Source organism: Pan troglodytes, chromosome 6 (genome assembly GCF_028858775.2).
Source record: "Pan troglodytes isolate AG18354 chromosome 6, NHGRI_mPanTro3-v2.0_pri, whole genome shotgun sequence".
Taxonomy (NCBI): Eukaryota; Metazoa; Chordata; class Mammalia; order Primates; family Hominidae; genus Pan; species Pan troglodytes.
Window position 1 is genome coordinate 6,348,845 of NC_072404.2, and position 14,504 is coordinate 6,363,348.

General features: G+C 56.2%; 1 long non-coding RNA gene across 1 annotated transcript; it reads right to left on the reverse strand.

The window, feature by feature from the left end:
- Positions 1–9,708: 9,708 nt before the first annotated feature.
- LOC134810515 (uncharacterized) lies at positions 9,709–14,236 on the reverse strand. Its single transcript, XR_010158750.1, has 2 exons — positions 13,691–14,236; positions 9,709–11,427 (listed from the first exon to the last, which is right to left on the reverse strand). It is a non-coding gene; the product is annotated as an uncharacterized LOC134810515 (long non-coding RNA).
- Between the last annotated feature and the right edge of the window lie 268 nt (positions 14,237–14,504).

Genomic DNA, 14,504 nt, shown 5'->3' on the forward strand with positions numbered 1-14,504 from the left:
CTGGAATCTGGTGGTACTGAGAGTGTCCTCTGCACACTCCAGGGGCAGCCATCTCAGGGACAGTGGTCATGCAGGGATAACCCTCATTCGAGCCAACTGGGCATTCTCTATGGGTCCCTGTGCCCCCAAGCCCCAGGAATGGACTTGAGCCCTGGGTGTTGGCCATGAACACTGCAGAAGGGAAGGTGAAGAGGAGGCAGAGGTCAATGTTCCTTCTTCCGGGTCCAGGGCCCAGCTCACACACCAGGCCTTGTTCTGGGCCCTGAGAGGATACTGCTGCCCTTACCAAGACCAAGCCCTCCCTGCACTGAGCAGTGGCCCCAGACCCAAGACGCCAGAGAGCTTCTGGTGTGGAGAATCGTGTAGAGACCATTGGGCCCAAGGTCCCCTTTTTACAGTGGGGAGACAAAAGAGACTTGTCCAAAGTCAGCTAGGGCCCCAGTATCCCAGAACGCCCATCCCCAGCCCCTGCCAGCCCTCTTTTTCATTCTCCTACTCCTGAGCAGTAACGGGAGATGGGGCCCACATTGTGATGGAGTTTGGAAAGTATTTTAGGGTACTGCAGCTGTCGTCACAAAAACCACAAGCGGAGGGTCTTAAACAACACGGATTTATTTCTGACAACTCTGAAGGCTGGACGTCTAACATTAAGGAACCAGCACAGCTGGTTTCTCCACAGGCCTCTCTCCTCAACTTCTAGATGGCAGCCTTCCCCCAGATCCTCACACGGCCTTTCCTCTGTGCACAGACAGTGGGGATCCCTGGTGTCTCTTCCTCCTCCCATAAGAACACTGGTCCTACAGGATTAGGATTAGGGCCCCAACCTTATGGGATCATTCAGTCTTGTTACCTCCTTAAAGGCCTTGTCTCCAAATATAGTCACATGGGGGATAAAGCTTCCACCTATAAGTTTGGAGGATGCCATTCCATTTGTAACAGAATCAAATGCTAGAGTGGAACTACTCTATTTAAAAGCTCCAGTGTATCCAGGCCGCAGCACATAATGAGGTAGGAAGAGCCGGAGAAGGCCTGGCTGGCCCTGGGAGACACGTCCATCTCACTGCTGGTTCATAAGCACGTGGGCACCCAGGAAGCTGGAGCGTGGCCTGTGTGACGTGGGCGCCCAACACCAGGATGAGGCTGGTTCATAAACACGTGGGCACCCGGGAAGCTGGAGCATGGCCTGTGTGACATGGGCACCCACCACCAGCATGAGGCTGGTTCATAAACACGTGGGCACCCGGGAAGCTGGAGCGTGGCCTGTGTGACATGAGTGCCCACCACCACGATGGGGCCGGTTCATAAACACGTGGGCACCCGGGAAGCTGGAGCGTGGCCTGTGTGACATGGGCACCAACCACCAGCATGAGGCTGGTTCATAAACACGTGGGCACCCGGGAAGCTGGAGCGTGGCCTGTGTGACGTGGGCGCCCACCACCACGATGAGGCCAGTTCATAAACATGTGGGCACCTGGGAAGCTGCAGCGTGGCCTGTGTGACGTGGGCGCCCACCACCAGGATGAGGCTGGTTCATAAACACGTGGGCACCTGGGAAGCTGGAGCGTGGCCTGTGTGGCATGGGCACCCACCACCACGATGGGGCCAGTTCATAAACACGTGGGCACCTGGGAAGCTGCAGCGTGGCCTGTGTGACGTGGGCGCCCACCACCACGATGGGGCTGGTTCATAAACACGTGGGCACCCTGGAAGCTGGAGCGTGGCTTGTGTGACGTGGGCGCCCACCACCACGATGGGGCTGGTTCATAAACACGTGGGCACCTGGGAAGCTGGAGCGTGGCCTGTGTGACGTGGGCGCCCACCACCACGATGGGGCTGGTTCATAAACACGTGGGCACCCTGGAAGCTGGAGCGTGGCTTGTGTGACGTGGGTGCCCACCACCACGATGGGGCTGGTTCTTAAACACGTGGGCACCCGGGAAGCTGGAGCGTGGCCTGTGTGACGTGGGCGCCCACCACCAGGATGAGGCCGTTTCATAAACACGTGGGCACCCGGGAAGCTGGAGCGTGGCCTGTGTGACGTGGGCGCCCACCACCACGATGGGGCCGGTTCATAAACACGTGGGCACCCGGGAAGCTGGAGCGTGGCCTGTGTGACGTGGGTGCCCACCACCAGGATGGGGCTGGTTGTGTCACCATCAGGCGAGGAAGCCATCACACCCTGCACTGCCGAGGGGGAAGGAAGGAGGAAGAAGACGAGAAAACGACAGTGAGGCCACTGCTCCTGCCCGAGTCACCTCATTGGACCCTCACGGTGATCCATGCTGAGCCCTCATTGGTCATTGGACCCTCACGGTGATCCATGCTGAGCCCTCATTGGCCAATTTTTAAAGAAAGGGTCATTGGTTTGCCTCAAGTCATGCTGACTTCCTTGGGGTGAAGTCGATTTGCACCCAGGGCCCTCAGACTCCAGGTCCAGTGCTCCTTCCACCCCTCCACGCTCGCCACACCCACACACAACCAGCTGTGCAGAGGAGGGGCAGGCTCTTTCCGGAGCTGGCCGGGCAGCGAGAGGTCCCTGGCTGCCAATGCTGGCTGTTCCCGCGGCTGATACTTGAGCCCTGGACGTGGTTATTTTTTATCCATTAAGTAATTCCGGTGGAGGCCAGAAAGAAATTGAGACCCACCTTGGCCAGGGCCAGCAAGGCTGCCGAGATAAAAGGTCACACTGAGGGTGGCTGTCCAGCCTCCTCTTGTTCCAACCCAGCTTCCGAATGAAAGCAGGACTCCAGGAAACTCACAGGTGTCCACCCACAGCACCTGGCCACCACCCAGCCCTTGGGGCAGCTCCCTGCTGAGAAACGGCAGCAGGGAGACTGACCGCCTGGGTTCAGACCCCAACTGGCTTCTCCCCAGCATGTGGGCTCCTCCCCCAGCTCTTCTCCTGTCTGCAAATTGGAATCTCCCCTACAGGAGTTCAGGTGAGCTCATTGCTGTGTGAGGAGCCCAAAGTGTGCTCGGCGCACAGCAGGTGCTCAGTAAATGTGGCTCCCAGCCTGTTGCCTGCCACAGGCTCAAGGGCTCTGTGGAACAATGCCTGGCACTCAGAAATGCCCCCACAGGGCCCCCAGCCCTGAGGGCAAAAGACATCGTGAATCCCTTTGGTTTCTGTGCTTTATTTCCCCTGTGCCTTAAAGCACTGGAGTATCAGCCTCATAGGGTGGGGCTGTGTCTTGTCACTGCATCCCCTCACCTAGAGCCACATCTGACTCAGAGGAGGTAACAATGGCTAATGGATGGATGGATGGCAGATAAAGGATGGATGGAGGATGGATGGATGGCTGGATGGATGGGTGGATGAATGGATGGATGGATGGAGGATGGATGGATGGCTGGATGGATGGGTGGATGAATGGATGGATGGATGGATGGAGGGATGGATGGACGGACGGATGGACGGACGGACGGATGGATGGATGGATGGATGGTAGATGGAGGATGAAGGATAGATGGTGGAAGGATGGATGGTGGATGGTGGATGAATGCATGGTGCATGAAGGATGAATGGTGGATGGATGGTGAATGGTGGATGGATGGATGGATTGTGGATGGTGGATGGATGAGAATGGAGGATGAATGGTGGATGGATGGATGGATGAATAGATGGATGGATGGTGGATGGATGGTGGATGAATGGAGGATGAATGGTGGATGGATGGATGGATGGATGAATAGATGGATGGATGGTGGATGGATGGTGGATGAATGGAGGAAGAATGGTGGATGGATGGATAGATGGAGGACAAATGGTGGATGGATGGATGGATGGATGAATAGATGGATGGATGGTGGAGGGTGGATGGATGAGAATGGAGGATGAATGGTGGATGGATGGTGGATGGAAGAGAATGGAGGATGACTGGTGGATGGATGGTGGATGGTGGGTGGATGGATGGATGGAGGATGGATGGAAGGATGGATGGATGGATGGATGGATGGTGGATGGTGGGTGGATGGATGGAGGATGGATGGATGGATGGATGGAAGGATGAATGGTGGATGGATGGATGGTGGATGGATGGATGGTGGATGGATGGATGGATGGATGGTGGATGGTGGGTGGATGGATGGATGGAGGATGAATGGTGGATGGATGGAGGATGGATGGATGGACGGATGGATGAGAATGGAGGATGGATGGTGGATGGATGGATGGTGGATGGATGGATGAGAATGGAGGATGGATGGTGGATGGATAGATGGATGGATGGTGGATGGATGGATGCATGAATGGATAGATGGATTGATGGAGGATGAATGGTGGATGGAGATGGATGGAGGATGGATGGTGGATGGATGGATGAGAATATAGGATGGATAGTGGATGGATGGATGCATGGATGGATGGATGGTGAATGGTGGAGGGATCATGGATGGTGGATGGATGGGTGGATGGATGAATGGTGGATGGATGGGTGGATGGATGGATGGTGGATGGAGGATGGATGGATGGATGGATGCATGAATGGATGGATGAATGGTGGATGGATGGTGGGTGGAGGGATGGAGAATGGAGGATGAATGGTGGATGGATGGATGGTGGATGGAGGATGAGTGATGGATGAATGGATGGATGGATGGATGGAGGATAAAGGATAGATGGTGAATAGATGGATGGTGGATGGAGGATGGTACATGGGTGAATGGATGAGTATGTGGATGGGTAGATGGATGGGTGGGTGAATAGATGAATGGAGGGATGGATGGATGGATGGATGGATGGGAAGGTGGGCGGGTGAATGGATGAGTGGGTGGGTGGGTGGGTGGATGGATGGATGGATGGGTGGGTGGATGAATGTGGACAGACTGGCATAGCCCACATGGGTTCTAGCCCTTCAGCTGGGCAGTTGGAGGAGGTTTCTCAGCCTGGGGCTCTTAGCCTCTGTTTCTCTGAGGAGTCCCAGGCCCTTCTTTGCAGCTAGGAAAGTCAATTCCCCAAACCCCTCCCCTTTCAGTATCTAAATTGAGCAGATTCTACTTGAGGGAAAAGAGCCCCAGGTGAGCTGGACATCTCCCATCCCTCCACACTCTCCCAGTGGCTCCAGGGAGAGGTGAGAACTCCCTGCTGCTCCCTAGGCACCCAGTGGGTGCTCCCTGTGCCACAGGAGTTGACGCACAGCACCCTGCAGGGGCTCTGCTGGGGAATCTCATCCTGTTTACACGGCAGAGCCTGTGGTCTATCCCATAGCCACTGCCTACCTTGTTCATCCTGCAGCCACCACCTACCTTCTTGGCCACTGAGTTAGGATCTGGGGTAACCCCGAGGCAGCCCTTACCCTCCCTTAACCTTTGAAACAGGGTCTTTGACCCCACTGGTGGGCTCTGAGAAATATCTCCCCTTTCCTTCCACCCACTTCCCCACCAGGAGGCTGCACCTGCCAAAGCCCTGTGACGTTCTAGGGACATTCACTACCCTTTGCATGAGACGGAGGCACACGCAGAGACCCAGAACCTGGGCCGTCAGCTAAGGGTCAGCTCAAAGCTTCCCAGGTCCCAGATACCAAAGGGTCCTGGGGCCTCCACTCTGACGCAGGGGCTGGAGCCCTGCCCCAAGCTTGCCCACACTCACAGAGCCAGAGCCAGAACCATCCATCCTGACCCAGGAGGGCCTCCCCGGCCTCACAGCCTCCGAGCCCAGCTCTGCAGAGGTGGCGCACCCAGCGGGAGCTGTAAACGGGATGTGTCTTTAGCCTTGCTGCCAACTCTTGAGAAGCACGCCCCAGAGGCACAGGCCCTTCCAAGTTTCTCCCTTTTCTTTCTTCAAAATGCAGTCATTGGCTCCCCATCAAGAGGCCTCCTCTGAGTTGTGAGTGTTTCTCCCTCTGCGAGCTCAGCCTTGTGTCTTGACCCCCAGAAATGGTCTCAGTGCTTCTTCCTGAGACCCCCGGAATCCAAGGGGCATGGCCCCCAGCCAGGGTCCCCAGGGTCCTGACTCCACCCAACCACACACAGACTCCACTTCCAGCAGTGAGCGAGGCCCCTTGCCTCCGGGGCAGCAGCCACTTGTGTGGGGAGAGGTTGGGGTCAGCTGATGTGGGCTGGGGGCACCCCAATCTCCAGCTGGCCTAGAGTCTCCAAGAGCAAAGCAAGTCGGAACCGGAGCCACGTGAAAGTCCGGCAGTGGTGGTGGTTCTCCTGCTGCCCTGCACGTGCCATGGTCAGAGTGGCCACAGTGCCCCCATGATGTGCTGCAGGGGCGAGGTGGGGCGAGGCAGGCCTGTGCCAGGGAGAGACGGCCTGGCCCCACCAGCCAGCACCCCGTCACGAGCACCCCATCACCCTGCATGCCCTCACCCTGTCTCCTTGGGTCCCTCTCCCTACTCAGCACACACAGTGACCTTTCAGGTTCTCCAGTGGGTCCTTTTGGACTCAGAGTAAGACCCTCACCCCTCCCTGGCCTGCCAGATGCTCTAACATCTGGTCCCCATTCCCCCAAGCCCTGCCTGGTGTGCTGTCCTGGTCACCCCCCTAGACCCCGTCCTCGTCCTCCAGCTCTTGGCTCAGGTGTCCCCTCAAGAGGCCCCTGAGGCCCCACCCCACTCTCTGCAGCCCCCGGCCTGCCCCTTCCCCACTGCGGGCTTGGGCCCGGGTCCGGACTTGTTGAGGCCTCACCTCCTCCACGGCCACAGCGGCAGCCCAGGGCCTAACAGAGCACTGCAGTCTAACAAGCGCCTGCAGTCTGCCCGGAGACGAACTGCCCTGAGCATTTGCTGCAATCTGCCCGGAGACGAACTGCCCTGATGATTTGCTGCAATCTGCCCACGGATGCAGGAATGAGTGCCTTGAGCATTTGGGAAGGAAGAGAAAGGGAGGGAGGGGGAGGGGGAAGCAATGGGGAAGGAGAGGGAAGAGGAAAAGATGGAGGTGGGGAGAAGGGAGAGAGGAGGGAGGATGGAGAGATGGAGAAAAGAAGGTGGAGGGAGAGAGGGAGGAGGGAGAGAAGAGGGAGGAGAGAGGGAGAAGAAGGAAAGGAAGGAGGGAGGAGGGAGTGGGGAGGGAGAGGAATGAGGGACGATGGAGAGGGAGGAGGAAGAGGGAGCGGGAAGAGGGAGAGATGCAGGGAGGGAGGAGGAAGAGGGAGCGGGAAGAGGGAGAGATGCAGGGAGGGAGGACTACTCCGAGAGAGGGGGCGCCTCTTGTCCGAGGGGAGCGAAGGGACACCCTGGCCAGGGGAACCGGAAGTGGTTGGATTCCACGGGCAGAGGGGGAGGCCCCCGGACGACAGGAATGGCCCCGGCACAGGAGCAGAGCAGGGACCCTGCAGGACGTGTTCAGGGCGCCCGGCCTCCCGTCTCCCTGCCTCGTGGGCCTGGATGTGCAGGAAGGTAAGTCAGAGCCCGGCTCAGCCCAGGCTGCCGAAGCTTTGTAAGAAAAATAAACCCCACGTTCCAGGGTTTCCCTGGCCTCCCGGTCAATGGTGCCCTCCGACGTGAGCCCTGACGGGGGCTCAGGATCAGCCTCCACCTGCCTCTCCCCCTCCCAGGACCCTGCATGGCTCCCCGTGGCCCATGGTGAGGCAGGGAGGGCTCCACGTGCAGCCCCAAGCCATGCCAACTCTCTTGTTCTCTGCCCCTGGTGCCCTAGGCTCGAACCCCCTCTGTCTGGAGCACCCAGCCTGATTGTTCCGTTGGGGAGTTTCAGGTGGATCACGCCTTCCTCAAGACCCACCCAATCCTACCTGCCCCACCCTGCACCAGCCGAGGACTCAGACTCTCCCCTGGCCCAGCAGTGACAAGTGCCTTGCCCAGCGCCAACAGTGTGTGTGCCCGTGAAGCCGGTGTGGTTCCCTGGACATCAGTGAGGGCCCCACATCACCCGGCGCGGGGCTGGGTGCTGAGGAGCTGCCTCCCGAGGACTGGGTGTTGCCGCTGGGGAGCCCAGGTCCAGGTTCCTTCCCCGACCCTGCTGCCCCAGCCCATGTGGCCTGCTGGGCTTGTTTATGTTGCTACTGTTTTTGTTGCTGTTTTGGGGGGTTTTTTTTGAGACAGGGCCTCGCTCAGTCACCCAGGCTGAAATGCAGTGGCAAGATCGTGGCTCACTGCAGCCTCGACCTCCTGGGCCCCAGGGATCCTCCCACCTCAGCCTCCCGAGTAGCTAAGATGACAGGTGCACGTCACCACACCCAGCTGATTTTTTAATTTATTTTTATTTTTTGTAGAGATGGAGTCTTGCTATATTGGTGGTCTCAAACTCCTGGCCCTAAGCGATCTTCCTGCCTCAACCTCCCAAAGCGCCGGGATGACAGGCGTGAGCCACTGCACCTGGCCTGACCTTGATTTCAGTGGTGGTTTCACAGCGTCCACTTACGTCAAAACATATCAGATTATATTCTTTAAGTATGGGCAGCTTGTTGTTGACAATTTCAACTCAATAAAGCTGTTTTACAAATATATATATATATATATTAAAAAGACAGAAATGTGATATTGAAATGAAACGGTAGTCATAGGAAAAAAGGTTAATGTGGATTACTTTCTTACACTTTACACCAGAAATATATGTGAATTATCAGAGATCTAATGTGAATGGATCAGAGATAGAATCATAAAATGACATAAAACCACAACAAGGGGTCGTCTGTGCTGGGGGACAGCTCCGTGTCTGGATTCCGTGGTGAAAAAGGGCGCAGAACTGCGCAGTCATCCCCGTGACAATTTCCCAGCTGTGACTCAGCCTCTAGTTCCCAAGATGCCACCACTGGGGGAGGAGGGACCTCCTGTGCCATTTTCACAACTTCCTGGGGATCTCTAACCATTTCCAAATAAAAAGCGTTTGAAATTGATGAGCAAAGCCTGAAGGCCTGGAAGGAAACATGAATGGGCTTTGCTATATTCTCTATATTTAAAAAACGACTTTTGCTGGGCGCAGAGGCTCACACTGGTAATCCCAGCACTTTGGGAGGCCGAGGCGGGTGGATCACTTGAGGTCACGAGTTTGAGGCCAGCCTGGCCAGCATGGAGAAACCCCGTCTCTACTAAAAATACAAAAATTAGCTGGGCATGGTGGCTCACGCCTGTAATCCCAGCTACTCAGGAAGCTGAGGCATAAGAATCGCTTGTACCCGGGAGGCGGAGGTTGCGGTGAGCCGAGATCACGCCACTGCACTCCAGCCTGGGCGAAAGAGCAAGACCCACCTCAAAATTAATTAATTAATTAAATAAAATTAAAAACAACTTTTGCATTTACAAAAAAGATAAGAAATTAAACAGATGAATGACAAAATGGGAAAACATTTTCAAGTCGTATCATGGGCAAACTTGGGTTTGGGTTAATAGCGCTGATGTATTAATAGCTTCTACAAATAAAGAAAAAGGCAAACATTATTTTTTAAAATGGCCCAAAGAAATGAATAAATAACAGAAAAGGAAAATTCCAGTGTCCTTTAATTATATGAAAACATTCTAACACAAAACAATAGCAAGTAGAAAAATTTTAAACTGAAGCAGTTTTACCAATGGAAGTGTGAATATTAATTTTTTTATGTTGGTATTCTAATCAGTTAGTAAATTTTTTAAGTATAGTTCAGGCAACTCAGCCAAGTGATCCACTTTTCAACTATGTTTTATGAAATCTTAATGTAGGCACAGTATTTCCGATGAGAATGTCGTGTGCATATTCAGATGTTCTGTAAGTGTGAAATACAAACCAAATTTTGAAAACTTTGTATTAAAAAAGAATGACAATATCTCATTACTAGATTTTTTATTGATTACATGTTGAAATGATAACATTCTGGCTATATTGGGTTTGATAAATAAACACATTACTAAAACTGATTTCACCGGTTTCTTTTTACTTTTATTGTGGCTACTAGAAAATGTAAAATTACGCCTGAGACTCAGATTTTATTTCCATTGGACAGCACCAACCTGGACTTTCTCATTTTCCAGATGAGAAAACTAGGGAAGGGGCTGGACACGGTGGCTCACACCTATAATCCCAGCACTTTGGGAGGCCGACAGGGGGTGGATCATTTGAGGTCAAGAGTTCAAGACCAGCCTGTCCAACATGGAGAAACCCCATCTCTACTAAAAATACAGAAATTATCTGGGTGTGGTGGTGTGGCCCTGTAATCCCAGCTACTCGGCAGGCTGAGGAAGGAGAATCGTTTGAACCCAAAAGGCAGAGGTTGCCATGAGCTGAGATTGCACCACTGCACTCCAGCCTGGGCAACAGAGTGAGACTCCATCTCAAAAAGAAAGAGAGAGAGAGAGAAAGAAAGAAACTACAGAAGGAAGAAAGCACAGCCCTCTCTCCAAGCCTGGCCGGAAGCTTCCTGTCACCCTCTCATTTTCTGTACCTCCCAAACTGACACATTGGGGACCAAGCAGCTACTTCCGCACCTGCAGGCACCTGCCTTTCCGAGAAGGAGCGTTTGCTCGCCACTCACTCACTGCCGGGTGCCCACAGGCCTCCTGTGCACTCCCCGAGGTCCCCCCTCCTACTGTGAGCTCCCCAGCATCCCCCCTCCTGCCATGAGCTCCCCGGGTCCCTGCCCTCTCACATTCTCCTTCCTTACTTAACAATGTTCTTTATTTTGTGTCCAACGAGCTCACGTTTTGCTTCCTGACATCGAAGCCTCGTCTCTGCTCCCCCTGCAATTCCCAAAACGGGAGACAAACGTGTTGGGGTTGAGAGATGGTTTTAGGAGATACGAGGACAGTTCGAGAGTGAGGAAGTTCTTATACGAGGAGAATGCACCTGTTTGGTGCTAATCCGCCCCTTTGACACTCACAAGCTAAGGTCCCTGCCCCCAGGAGCACCAGCCAGAAGCGGGCACCAGCGCTTCATTCTGTCCGTGTGTGATGTTTGAATTAACCTCAATTCATGGCAGGAGATGCTAGGTTTTTACTGGAGAGACTGCATTTCTCTTTAATTATTTAAGTTTTTTTAAGTGACCTAATTTTATATCAGAGGGAGAATGCAATTTTTAAAAAAAGGAAGGAAAAAATGAGTTAATTTTTTAAAACACACTGAGTAAACAGCAAACAACATCGTGGCAGGTCAGGGAGTGAAAGTAAGAAGGGCACCGGGCAGTGGCTGAAATTTAAGGACTCGAATTGGGCCACACCCTCACAGCACCGGGGGATAAACTGAGGCCCAGTTGGACACGGCGGCTCACACCTATAATCTCAGCCACTCAGGAGGCTGAGGCAAGAGGATCGCTTGAGCCCTGGAGTTCGAGGCTGCAATGAGCTGGGATCACACCACTGTACTCCAGCCTGGATGACAGAATGAGACTGTCTATAAAGAAATTTTAAAATTAGCTGGACGTGGTGGTGAGCACCTGTAGTCCCAGCTCTTCTGGAGTCTGAGGCAGGAGGACGGCTTGAGCCCGGGAGGTTGAGGCTGTGGTCAGCTATGATTGTGCCACCGCCCTCCAGCCTGTTCGATACAGTGAAACCCTGTCTATAAAAGAAAATTTAAAAGCAAATAAAATATAAAAGGTAAAACAAAACCGAAGCCCCCCTCCCTCCCTTCTAAACCCTTGTTCTCCCTAAAGCAGCTCTGCCCGGGCCCTGTGGCCAGACCCTAGAACCCCCACGTGGTCCTTCCCCAGGCCCCTCCCACCTTCCTGCTCTGAGATCCTGCTCTGCTCGCCCCACTACCTGTGTGGAGCCCACAGGGTGGCCACCCCCAGCCCCTCCCGCAGAGCCCACACAGCATGGCTGTGCCACCGGCCGACGAGGTTTCCTCCCCCCACCCCCCCGCCCACCCACATGCAGGGGCCTGGCAAGGGCAGCTTCCTGCTGGACCCGGCACCGGTGGCAGAACTGATGGTGACAGGAGCTTCTGCACCTCGGCCCCACAGCATGGAACAGGATCCACAGCCCATGGGAGGCTCAGAGTGGGCGCCCAGGGGTGTTTGTCAAATGAATGAGTGAGCACAGTGAGCCTCCCCAACACCCCGGAAGTCGGCTTTAGTCCCCTTCCTGCCTCTGCTGAGTCTGGACGGCCTCCCATTGCTGCAGGACCACCCCCCCCTTCATGTCCAGGAGGGCCCTGAGGCCACAGAGCCCTGGGTCCCACCCGCCACTGCCTCAGAGGGGCCTCTGCTCCCTCCCATGCTCCTGCCCTCCTGCCCCCTCTCAAGCCCTCTCCATCTTTCACTTCCCCTCCGTCTCTCCCCCTCCATCTGTCTCTCCCCCTCCATCTGTCTTTCCCCCTACTGTCTCTCCCCCTGCTCCGTCTCTCCCCCTCCCTCCGTCTCTCCCCTCCCTCCATCTCTTCCCCTCCCTCCTTCTCTCCCCATCCCTCTGTCTCTCCCCTCTATCCTTCTGTCTCTGTCTCTCTCTCTTATGCTGTCTCCTCTCTGTGTGTCTTTCCCCTCCATCTCTCTCTCTGTCTCTCTCTGTTTCTCACTCTTCTGTCTCTCTCTGTCTCTGTCTCTCTCTGTCTCTGTTTGTCTCTCTCTCACCCTCTCTCCCCTCTCTCTGTCTCTCTCCCCTCCATCTGTCTCTCTCTCTCTCTCTGTCTCTCTCTGTCTCTGTTTGTCTCTCTCTCACCCTCTCTCCCCTCTCTCCGTCTCTCTCCCCTCCATCTGTCTCTCTCTCTCTCTGTCTCTCTCCTGTCTCTCTCTCTTTCTCTCCTCCTCCCTCTCTCTCCATCTCTTTCCCTCTCTCTCTTGTCTCCTCTCTGTTCCCAGCAGGGCGTGGCTGCCCCAGGAGAGCTGAATGACGTCTCTGAGCGCTTTGTTCTGCCCTGGGGGAGGGACAGTTGGGCCGGAGGTGCCTTTGCAGCATCACTCAGCAGCCAGGGGACTAATTAAGAGCTTGAGTTACCCTAGCGAGGCTGGAAATGGGACCTGCCTCTGCCCCTCTGCTGCTCCCCCAGGGGGCTGCTGAATCCCTTCCCCGCTGGGCTGCTGGGCCCCTGGGCCCCTGCCCCGCTCACCCCCCAGCAAAGAAACAAACAAACATTCCGCCCAGTTTCTGATTTTCCCAGACGCGCACTGACGCTTGAGCGGCCTGGAGGTCTCTGGGGGCAGCGTCCTGTCCTGCGCAGAGCCCAGCACAGGTGACCGCCCTGAGGCCTCCAGCCCCGAGAGCAGGGCACGGGGTCACACCCTTCCCCACCCGGCCCCACTCCCTTGTAATTTGGGAGTGACGTCACCCCCTCCTCAGCCACGTTTGAGGAAAAGTCCCCATTCACAGGAAGGCGAGATTTGTGGTGATCCTGAAATAGCCCCAAAGAGCCGCCTGCCACCCCCGTCAACCCCTGTTATGCCCAGAAACCACACCAGGCCAAGGACAGAGGGCAACGGCTCCGGGGCCTTTGAAGCCCACAGAAGACTTGAAGAAACCTCCGGAAGACCAGGCTCTGCTGTGGGCCAGCCCCCGGAGCCGTGTGTGAGAATCGCTCGGGGAAGGAGCGTGTGAAGCAGAGGGGAGGGGAGGGAGGGACGCAGCCCTGCGCACTCTGAAACCCGGCTTCTGGCCTCTGACGGGGGAGAGTGCATTCCTGTGGCTCCCGGCCCCACGCCCCAGGGAGGGAGGGACCATCCTCACTCTTGGCAGCCAGGACCCCGAATGCAGAGCTCCCAGGACTTGTCCCAGGCCACGCAGCCACCCCGAGGCAGCCGGGACGCAGAGCCTGGCCCCGGCCCCAGCTCCGCCGCGCACAGTATGGCCTCAGACGGCGGCCTCACGCCTCTGCACCTCAGTGTTCGCACCTGTAAAACAGGACTGGTCCTCAGCCTCCACCTCGAAGGGTTGTGTGGGGTTGCATGGAATTCGCCAAGGGAGCGAAGAGTCTGCGGAGATCACCGCTAATATCCCCAGGGCCTGAGCCAGGAGGGTCCACACCCTGAGGCCACGCAGGCCCCGTCAAGGGTCAGCAAGAGGGAGGAAGCCTGGCAGCTCCGTCCACCCCCTCGGTCCTTCCTTGCTGAGCCGGCCCTCCCTGGGCCCCAGAAAGACGACGGGGGTGTCAGAGGTCCCTCAGAGGTCCCTCCTGCAGGCCGGCCCAGGGCCCCAGCGAGCTGGGGGTTGGAGGGGAATTCCCATCCGCAGGGAGGCACCGGGGCTTCAGGAAATGCCTGGGCAGAGGGAACAGGGCAGGCCAGGCGGGGGTCCGTGCTCTCACCCCTCTCCAGGTGTGCTTCTGGCTGTGGCTTGGAAACATGAGGACCTGAAGAGGGGCTGCGGCCCAGGTGGGCACCGTTGCGTACAGAAGCTGCGCTTGAGGCACGCAGGGGAAGCCCCAGCCCCCGGAAGAGGAGGGGCCTCCACGGCCAGCACAGGCCGTGGTCCCTGGAGACACTGTGGGAGCCGGTGCCTCAGGCCTGGACAAGTGCCATGGGTTGGGGGGGGGCGCCCGCACCAGCCATGCTCTCCTGGCAGGATGGGGTGGCTCAGGCATCCCCATGCTCTGGGTAGAAGGTCTTCCTGCCACACTGAGGCCGGCCAGCACCCTCTGCCCCTGTGCCGTGTCCACCATCGTCTGGCTGGAGCCCTGGGGAAAGGCCCCAGAGGCCTGGACTGTCC